General features: G+C 41.1%; 1 protein-coding gene across 1 annotated transcript in view; it reads right to left on the bottom strand.

Annotated features, from left to right (window-relative positions):
- CNTNAP5 (contactin associated protein-like 5) overlaps nt 1-10,179 on the bottom strand; it is an 866,926-nt gene that overhangs the window by 490,180 nt on the left and 366,567 nt on the right. The window lies entirely within an intron of this gene.

Genomic DNA, 10,179 nt, shown 5'->3' with positions numbered 1-10,179 from the left:
GCAGGAAGTGGCTCAGCTCTGGATTTAATGATGACACTGCTGGCTGCAGCAGAGATAACAGACTGAAAGAAAAGACTGAACACGATTGCTGAGGTGCAACTTTCAGGTGATAGAAGATGTATCTGAACTCGGCTGGTAACTGTGAAGATGAAAACAATGGACATGTGTTTTGATGCTGCATGGAAGTAACAGCGATAGTAGTTGGTAATTGATTTACTGTGTGAAGTAAGGGAAAGAAAAAATTTCAAGAAAGATTATCATGTCAAGTTTGGGCAACTGGTAGTGTTTATGCTAAGTGAAATAAGCCAGTCAGAAAAAGACAAGTATCACATAATTTCACTTATATTTGGATTTTAATGAACAAAATGAACTAACAAGCAAAATAGCGACAGACTCCTAGATAGAGAGAAGAGACTGACAGCTGACTGGAGTGGAGTGGGAGGGTGGAGGGATTGAGCAAAACATTTAAAAAAGGGAAAAACTCATGGACATGGACAATAATGTAGTGATTGCCAGGGGGAGGTGGGTGGTGAGATGTAGAAGAAGATAAAGGAGGATACATGGTGATGGGCAGAGGCTTGACTTGGGGTGATGAACGCACAGAATTGTGCACCTGAAACCTCTATAATTTTGTTAAATAGTGTCACCCCAATAATTTAAATGAAAAGGAAAAAAAAGACCTCGGAAATGTTTCCTATTAAATTTAGATTAAGAAAAATTATCAAACTTGGACATAAATGATATTAAGCAATACAATTAAATAAATAACACAAGAAGAAGATACTGAGTGTGGTTGGAGGGTACAAGTTGATTAAGAGCTCCCTAAAGGACATGCCAAATTGAAGGTATTTATGACATAACCAACCTGGAATATCAATGAGGCAAATGAAAATATATTCTTAGAGCTCAGAAGAAATATTTGCCTCAGAATGCAAATTACTTAATTTATGTATAAGTCACTTCACCCTTATGGCAGTTTCCTCTTCTACTTACTAATTCAATTTACTAATCCCTAACTTAAAAGACTATTATGAGTTTGGGAGTGTGTTGTATCATAGAGTACAGATAGAATGACAGTAGGGGGAGATATATTGATGATGATGGTGGTGGCATTTCTAATGGCAATTGCTCACTTAATGATGGGAAAGTTGTCATCAAGAGGAAAGATTCTGGCTCTGTCTCCAAGAAAAGAGTTGCCATTAATCACAATTCAGGATGATTTCCCTCATTTGCTCATCTGTTTTTCTTTAGTCTTCTCTACAAGAGATGAAATATTTCACACAATTCTATATTGACAACTTTAAGTGTTCATCTTTATGTCACCAACTTGGTGATATAGCACAACCATGTCCTTCATTTACTTGGTTCACCAGCATGAACATGTTTGGCCAAAGACTGATCAATTGACCAGAGGAAGAAAACACAAATGCAAAACTTAACAACCATATATCCCATTAGACAGAGGTAACACTGGAGGGAAATGATACTGAAAGACATACGCAATACTTTTTATGGAAATATTTTGTAGCAATTTTAGCTGTCAGATACCTGTACATGGTATATATCTCATAGCCAAAATGAACTTGATATACAGCCAGAAGAACTTATAACTGGTTCATAATAATTATTTTTAAGGACATTAAAAAGTATTTTCTAGTTTACTATGGAGTTATTTACTCCATGGAATTATTTAGCAGTAGTAATCATAACAGGAGACCTTTTATCTTTGTAAAATGCAGTAGGAGACCACATTTGATTTTACTCTTGGGCAAAGAGAGAGAACCTTAGAGGTGGAAGAGATTTGAGCTCCTGAACCTATAAAGCAGAAGTTACAATAGCCACAGACAGAAAGCTGAACCTGAGAGAGGGCCCTTGCCTGGGAGAGGATATGGTTCATGTCGCTCACAAAGCAGCATGCAGTGGAAACACAGACATGCACTCACATTGGAACTAGCTCTCACTAAGACAGGCTGCTTGTCAGACACTCTGCTCTATGCTTTATTCATCACAACTAAAGTGGCATAGCAGTCCTTGATGCAGTCACCACTGTCATTTGGAGATGAGGAGACAGGGGCTCAAAGAAGTCAAGAGTGTTTGCTGGAGCTGGAAGAGTCATCTTTTACAAGAGCAGACCATTTGTCCAATTGCTTATATCTGAATTCTCACAAAGGAACCTGCTGCTCCCCATTCATTGTGACCAGGACAAAAAGATGGCTCTGGCGGCATGACGGCAGCAGGAACCACCGGAAGTAGGACAGCCATTCTGGCATTTATAAAGGAAAACAGCACTCAGAGAAAGGGTTTAAAACATAAATACTTAGGAAAAATGGGACATGCTTTACTTCTGGAGGTTTAAATACAGAATATACCCAAGTAGGTTTCTGAAGATCTAAGAACCTTCAATTTAGGAATTATAATTATGCATAATTTCAATTATTCAAGAAGAAAAAGTATGAGGGATTAGAGATACCCATGCATAAGGAAAATTCTAATAAGCTCATAATTTTTATTACATATACAACGTATACACACACACACACACACACACACACACACACACACACAAAGGTAGAAATAGTACTGTACATTTGAAAAATACAATAAAAGTCCCAAAACGAGTAAGGCTGACTGGCCTCCAGGTAAACAATTAAATACACATTAAACCTCCATGGAACCTATGGCAGTTTTCAGACACTGAATTAGGTCCCGGGGAGCAAAGAGAAAGGAGGAGTTCCTGCCTTACAGAACAGGCCGGGGAGCAGGGAGGAAGGCCAGCTAACTTTAATCTAACCAGGCAAGATGTGGAATTCAAGCTTAAGACCTGAAGGGGGTCGTGTGACAAGGTCTGGGAACTTTACAGGTGGTAATATTGTATCTGGGCAATGAATGGCCATCTGGAGGCATCCTGGTGAAGGAGAATAAGGATATTTCAGAAAACAGGGGCAGCAATTAGGATCCCAGGTAGTCAGGAGAGAATCTCACAGTCTGTGCACTTGGAGGAAGGGGACTATGGGGTGTGGCAGGTAAAAGGGGGCAGTCCAGGTTTGTGAGGGTCCCCAAGGGATGAACTGGTGCCCCCCTCAGCAGTCCTGCAGCAGGGAGGCCATCTGAGCAGCTCCTGGAGAGTTGGGGGAGGGTCAGGAGGGACAAACTTTTGAGTGCTGTGCATGCTGAGCCCGGGGGAACGAGGACATGCAGGGTCCAGAGACAGTGCTTGCAAAAGAAATCTACAGCACAGAATGGTTAAGCCAGGTTTAGGGAGAGAAGAAGGACAAACAAAACAGAGGCCTTCATTTGGGGCCAAATCCTATTGGTCGGCAACTGAAAGCCCATGAAGTGCTCATGTCCCATCTGCTCTGAGTGCTCCAATGAGGAGAAGGCTGTTTGAACTGAAAAGGCCCCCGTTATCTGCAGGGAAGGACCATCTCCTACAATAAATGCCTGTGCTCCTGCAGGCCACATGGATTCTATTTTAACCTACAGGAAAGAAGGCACAGACAGTATGGGAAACGCAAGCGTAGAGAGGCACCTGTCTTCACTTCCCACTTCCTCATCGCCTGTCTCCTGTGCACTAAGCATAACCAACCTTGCAGCTCCCCCGCCCCTCTCCTGCTGGCCCCTCCTACTGCCTGGGCCCCTGTTTGGGGGATGTGGCTACTGAACTTCTGAGACTCAGGAGGCAAGGCCACAATGTCCGGATTCTGACTCCGGCAGGGACACCTGCTTGCTTCCCCCCTTTGCTTCCTTTGCAGATTGCTATCAGGCACGTACAATCCCTTATTGCAGGTTGTGATTTACACACCTGTTATTCCACCTTTGAATGTCAGCAACGTCAATCATTCACCAACACTCACTGAAAAGATACTGTCTACTCGGCTCTGAGCCTGGGGCTGCGTGACAGGCACAGCCTTGTGGAGGCTTACAGTTGGGTTGGGTCTGAAAGTTGACAACAAAACAACCTCACAATTAATTCAATGCAATCATAGCAATGCTTTAAAGGTAAAATTCCGGACTTATGAAAGTACAGAGAAAAGGTTTTATGTATCATTTATATCTCTAAAGCTTTATATCATGCTTGGCACATCTTAAGTGCTAACTACATGTTGAAGTGAATGAATGAAGGAGTAGGCAGCAATTTCCAAAATGGCAAATGTTTAAGACTTAAGACATTCTAGGACTATAAGATTTCTACCAGTCTTTAGCAACATATTTAAATGTAATTTTTAGAAAAATGTTTATAAGTGCATAGTAAAAGGTAGTTCTTCAGAATGGGTGTATTCACAGCAAGTCCTTGCTGTTAACTGTCCAGCTGGCCTTTCTGGGACAACAAGACCAACTGGTGTGTGTGCCCAGCCATTTAACAAATATTTATCCAATTCCTACTTGTGCCTATTGGGTGCTAGCACTAGGCAAGGTGCCTGCTCCTAGGGTGTGCATTCTGGAACAGGACTGGAACAAGTGAGCCCAGACAAACATTATTCTGATTTGTTAGTGGCACCAGGAATAAAATAAAAGCACACCATATAACTATGGATTAATGCTGAGTGCACTGGAAGTAGGTGACTTTAGAGGGACAATAAGAACGACTTCTCTGAAGAGGTGACCTTATAATTGATAATAACATAGAATAAAATAATTATGAGAAGAACTATTCTGTGGCTGAAGAATAAAAAGTGCAAAGGCGCTGGGGTAGAAAAAGCCTGGTGTGTCTAAGAAATAACAGGAGAGTCTATATAGATGGGGAGAAGTAGAAGAAAGTTAGACACTCAATGAGGAATTTTATTTGCTGGTAAAGATTTTCACTTTTAAGTGAAGCCAGTAGGGGAATGATGAGATTTTTTTTTCTTATTTATAAAAGTCACTTTGGCTATTGCAGGAAACAGTGGGTTTGGGGGGATCGTGTCCTGGAGCAGGACTTCAGGTAGGGATCTGTTTAGGAACTCCAGGTGGTACTGACAAAGGCTTCTCCTCAGGAAAACAGGAGATGTGCATGGATTTAGGATATGACTTGGCTGAAAGGACTGGTAGAGCCGCTGTAAACTGTGGATAAATTTCACAGGAGTAAAGGTTTGGGGAAATAGCAATCAAGGCTGCTTCCTGGGTTTTTGCTTTATCAGGTGGAGCCCGTTACTGAGATGGGGGTGGGGATGTGAATGAGCAGGACCTTGAGAGAATGGTAATCAAGAATTGCTTCTGCTACATTAACTGTAGATGAGATTTTCAGGTGGACATATGAAGTATACTACATGTATAATTCCAGAATCAGGCCAGGAGCTGCAGAGGTGGGTGTGTAAATGTTGGAAACACTGTAATTCAGCTAGGTTTGGGGGTGTGGTATATGGAAAGTGGAAGTCCTGAGACAGTCTGTGACTGAGTAGAACTAACAAGTCAGAGAGAAGGGGAAGCAGGTTTTTAGAAAGAAGAAATAGCTCATTGAACCAAATACAACTGAGGGTTGAGTAGAGTGAGAACAATGAGGTGACCATTAGGTTGGCTGTGTGGAGGTCACTGGAAGTCTTGACTGAAGCAGTTGCTATGGTGCACCTGCCTCAATCAAGAGAAACAGGATCAGTGCTGTGTCCTGGGCAGACTGGGCTCAGGTGGAACAGCAGCTGCAATCCACAGCTGGAATTTCTTCTTCCTCAGGGAAATCTCCCTCTGATCATAGAACCTACCCAGTGACTGAATCAGCCCTACCCAGAATATGGAGCCTAATATCCTGTATTCAAGGTCAAATGATTGTGATTATATATGTTAACCACACCTAGGTAACACCTAGATTTGTGTTTGGTTGAATAACGGGGGACTATTGCTTTGCTAAATTGACACATTAAACTGACCACCACATGTTTAAAGACCCACTGAAATCACTTGCAGTATGAAGGGAGGTGAGCAGATGGGATCCTAACAAAGACAAGGTTTGGAGACAGGCTATTCTGTGAGGAAGAGGGGAGAGGAGGAGAGTAAGCTGATAAACAGGGTCATGGGCTTTGTTGTCCTTGTTTTGGTTGATAGCTTAGACAGCAAAATTGTATGTTTAAAGGAATAACCCAGTAAAAAAGGGGGATGGGTGAGGTTGAAGGGGAGTTTCTGATTCAAAGGACACGCTGAGATGTTGGTTTTGGAGAGAAACTGAAACTTTCTCTTTTTTTCTGAAGGAAAAAGCATCAACGCACAGGACTAGCGGTCAAAGACCATGGAGCACCAGCTCGAGGACCATCACAGAGGACATTCTGTGTGCAACAGCACTTGAAGGTGCTTAACTGCTCATCACTAGGATATTTACCTGGAGGTAATTTATTCCCTTAGATGTACTTACTAGACATGGAGCATGCCTGGAGAGGAGTCCACATAGTATTGAGCTACTTCAAAGACAAAAACACTTAGCTTGGTTGAGAATCAGGCTTTAGCAGATCTATGAACCTCCAGATATTGTAGAACAATTTTCTTATCACTATAGGCACTTTACTTAAGAGAGGATCCCTTGCTGCCATCATATTAACAAAGAGATCCACACCAGGGGTAGCTAGGCATGCTTCTCAAAGGTCTTCTTCAAATTTTCAGTCTTTTATTTAACTTGATAGTATGAGTCTTCCTTGCAGCAACACCACCATAAAAAACAAGGACAATGGACTGGACTGAGAGAACACAAAAATATGAGGACATGTTAACACGTAATGGGGTTATTAAACCAAAATAGATAGTTGAAGAGTTAAGTAGTTCAGCATAAAAGGTTCATGTTATACTTAAAAATTAACCCTCTAGTAGTAACAACTGTCATCAAGAGAAGATGTAGCAACATACATACCACAACTTCTTTATCCATTTATCATTCATCCTACAATGGACACCTAGGATATCTTGGCTATTGTAAATAATGCTGCAAAGAACATAGGACTTCACATGTCTTCTTGGATTCCATTTTAATTTTCTTTAGATAAATACTCAGAAGCAGAATTGCTGGTTTTATAGTAGATCTAGTCTTTTCAGATTTTTGAGGAATCTCCCTACTGTTTTCCATAGCATCTGCACCAATTTGCAGTCCCATCAACAGTACATAAAAGTTTCCTTTATCTCCACATCCTAACCAACATTTTTGTTGTTGTTGTAGATTTAGTGATTATAGCCATTCTAACAGGTATGAGGTGGTATCTCATTGTGGTTTTGATTTTTATTAACCTAATGATTATTGATGGTGAATATCTTTTCATATGGCTATTGTCCATCTGTTTCTCTTCTTTGGAACAATGTCTCTTCATGTCCTCTGCCCAAGTTTTATTGAATTGTTTAACTTTTTAAAATATATTTTTATTGATTTCAGAGTGGAAGGGAGAGGGAGAGAGAGATAGAAACATCAATGATGAAAGAGAATCATTGATCAATTGCCTCGTGTACATCCCCCACCCCCCACTGGGGATCAAGCCCACAAACACGGCATAAACCTTGACTGGGAATCGAACAGTGACCTCTAGATTCATAGGTCCACACTTAACCAACCACTGAGCCATGCCAGCTGGGCTGTTTATCTTTTGTTATTGAGTTGTATGCATTCCTTACATATTTTGGATATCAAACCCTTATCTGATATATAATTTGCAAATATATTCTCCCATTCAGTAGGTTGTCTTTTTGTTTTGTTGATGGTTTTTTTAGCTGTACAGAATGATTTAGTTTGATGAAGTCCCATTTGTTTATTTTCGCTTTAGTTTTCTTTGCTCAAGGGAAGATATCCAAAAAGATATTACTCAACTGATGTCAAATAGTTTACTATCTATGTGTTCTTCTTGAACTTTTATGGTTTCAGGCCTTACAATTATAATGGAATATTATGTAGCAATTAAAAAAAGAATAAAATCTAGTAATTTATGAGAACATGAATGGACCTAGAGAGTATTATGGTAAGTGAAATATGTCAGACAGAGAAAGACAAATTCCATAAGGTTTCACTCATATATGGAATATAAACAAATAAAACAAGACAAAATTAGACTCATAGAAAGAAGGATCAAAGGGATCGTGACAAAAGGGATGGGGCCTTGGGTGAAAAAGGTGATGAGAAATATAGACAGCTGGAGGCCCAGTGCATGGAATTCATGCACTCAGAGCAGGAGGTCCCTCAGCCCAGCCTGTACCCTCTCACAGTCCGTGAGTCCTCAGGGGATGTCCAGCTGACACCAGTGGGCCTAAACCAGCAGTTGGAAATCCTTAGCACTGCCGAGAAGGTGGGTGAGGCTCCCACCACTGGTGCTGCGCTTGCCTGCTGTGAGCACAGCTTCTGGCTGAGCGGCACTCCCCCTGTGGGAGCACACAGACCACCAGGGTGCAGCTCCTGCATTGAGCGGGATCGGGCCAAAACTGGCTCTCCTACATCCCCCAAGGGGTCCTGGATTGCGAGAGGGTGCTGGCGGGGCATGATTGGGGTTGGGGAGGGGTGTGGGAGGGGTCCAGGGCATGTCCAGCCTGTCTCATTCAGTCCTGATAGGCCAGACCAGCTGTGGGCAAACTACAGCCCGCGGGCCGGATCCAGCCTGTTTGAAATGAATAAAACTATTGGAAAAAAAAGACTGTACCCTTTTATGTAATGATATTTACTTTGAATTTATATTAGTTCACACAAACACTCCATCCATGCTTTTGTTCCGGCCCTCCAGTCCAGTTTTAGAACCCATTGTGGCCCTCGAGTCAAAAAGTTTGCCCACCCCTGGGCCAGACCCTAGCAGCAAGTTAACCTACCTGTCAGAGCATATGCCCCCTGATTGGAAGTGCACATCTTAGTAAGCGGTTGAGCAGCCTTAGCATATCATTAGCATATTATGCTTTGATTGGTTGAATGGATGATTGGATGATCAGACACTTAGCATATTAGGCTTTTATTATGTAGGATAATAATATTGTAATAATACTTAGCAACAGATGAATACTTGAATTAGTGTGGTAATCACAATATGAGTTGTAAAAATATCAAATCGCTATATTCAAATCACTATATTGTACACCTGAAACTAATATAGCTAATATAATATCATATGCTAAATACAATTAAATAAAATTAATTAATTGATTATTAAAACAGAGAAAAGAGGCGATGAGATAATCTGGATGCCCAGGATGCTGGGATGGGTGGCCTGTGTATATAGATGTCCTGAGCTTTGTGCTGTGAAGGCTGCTGTGGACGGCAGCATCTCCTTGACATAATGGTTTGTCAACCCCTCTGTTGTAAAACACATTCTTCCTGAAAGGGCTTGGTCAAGATACAGACAGTTATTTCAGAAGTGAATTTCCTCTGTGCATTACTTTATTTTCAGTAACACTCTGTGTCCATAGCATCTCTGGGGAGCTTGTGAACACTCAGCTTTCTGAATCCCTACCCCCAGAAGTTGTAGTCCAGTGTGAACAGGACAGGGCTAAGAAAATGCATTTTTAAGAAGCTCTCCTATGATTCTGCAGGTACTTACTGGTCAAACAGTGGGAAAGAATACACACATGCAACCCATTAGGCTCTCTTGTCACCCAAACCATGAATCTATTCAACTAATTTATACTAAAGTGATAGTGATCAAATGTGTTATTTATTAGAAGTCATAGCATATATGTCACTGCTAAGGCAGGAAAACTATCTATTTTTACACAATTTTAGATTTAAATATAAAACCTGAAGGAGGAGAATTATTGGGGTGGAAAACTTTCTTATATAATTTTGACCTTCTTTTAGAGTGGTCATCTGTCCTACCCATGTTTACAATCTTCTCTATATACAAGATAGGCTCTGATTTTAAATTCAGTGCAAACAACTCCCAGAGAAAATAATGGCAGCATAATTCCAGGACAGAGAACCCAGGGTGCCCTGGGTGGAAATGTTCCTTCTCCTTCTCTTGTAGAGAAGTGAACAGGGGAAGTTTTCTTTCTCTCCTCCTGGCTCTGAGAAAGGGGAGAACTATCTCATACTCACCCGCGGCTAGGAAAGAACTGAGCTTATATTATTATCTTATTGCAAGGAAAAATGGTAACTCAAACTTCAAAAGCCGCTAATTTTGAACTTTTTTTTGTTTTGTTTTTTTGTTGTTGTTGTTGTTGTTAAGCTATCATCATCTGTTACCTCGAACGAAACTCCTTCATTTCTAAATAGAAGAAGCGTTTGTTTGTTTTTTCTCTTCCCTGGGTTGAATTTCACATTTTCAA

Source organism: Myotis davidii, unplaced genomic scaffold (genome assembly GCF_000327345.1).
Source record: "Myotis davidii unplaced genomic scaffold, ASM32734v1 scaffold249, whole genome shotgun sequence".
NCBI lineage: Eukaryota > Metazoa > Chordata > Mammalia > Chiroptera > Vespertilionidae > Myotis > Myotis davidii.
This window is presented reverse-complemented; position numbering and strand designations above follow the sequence as displayed.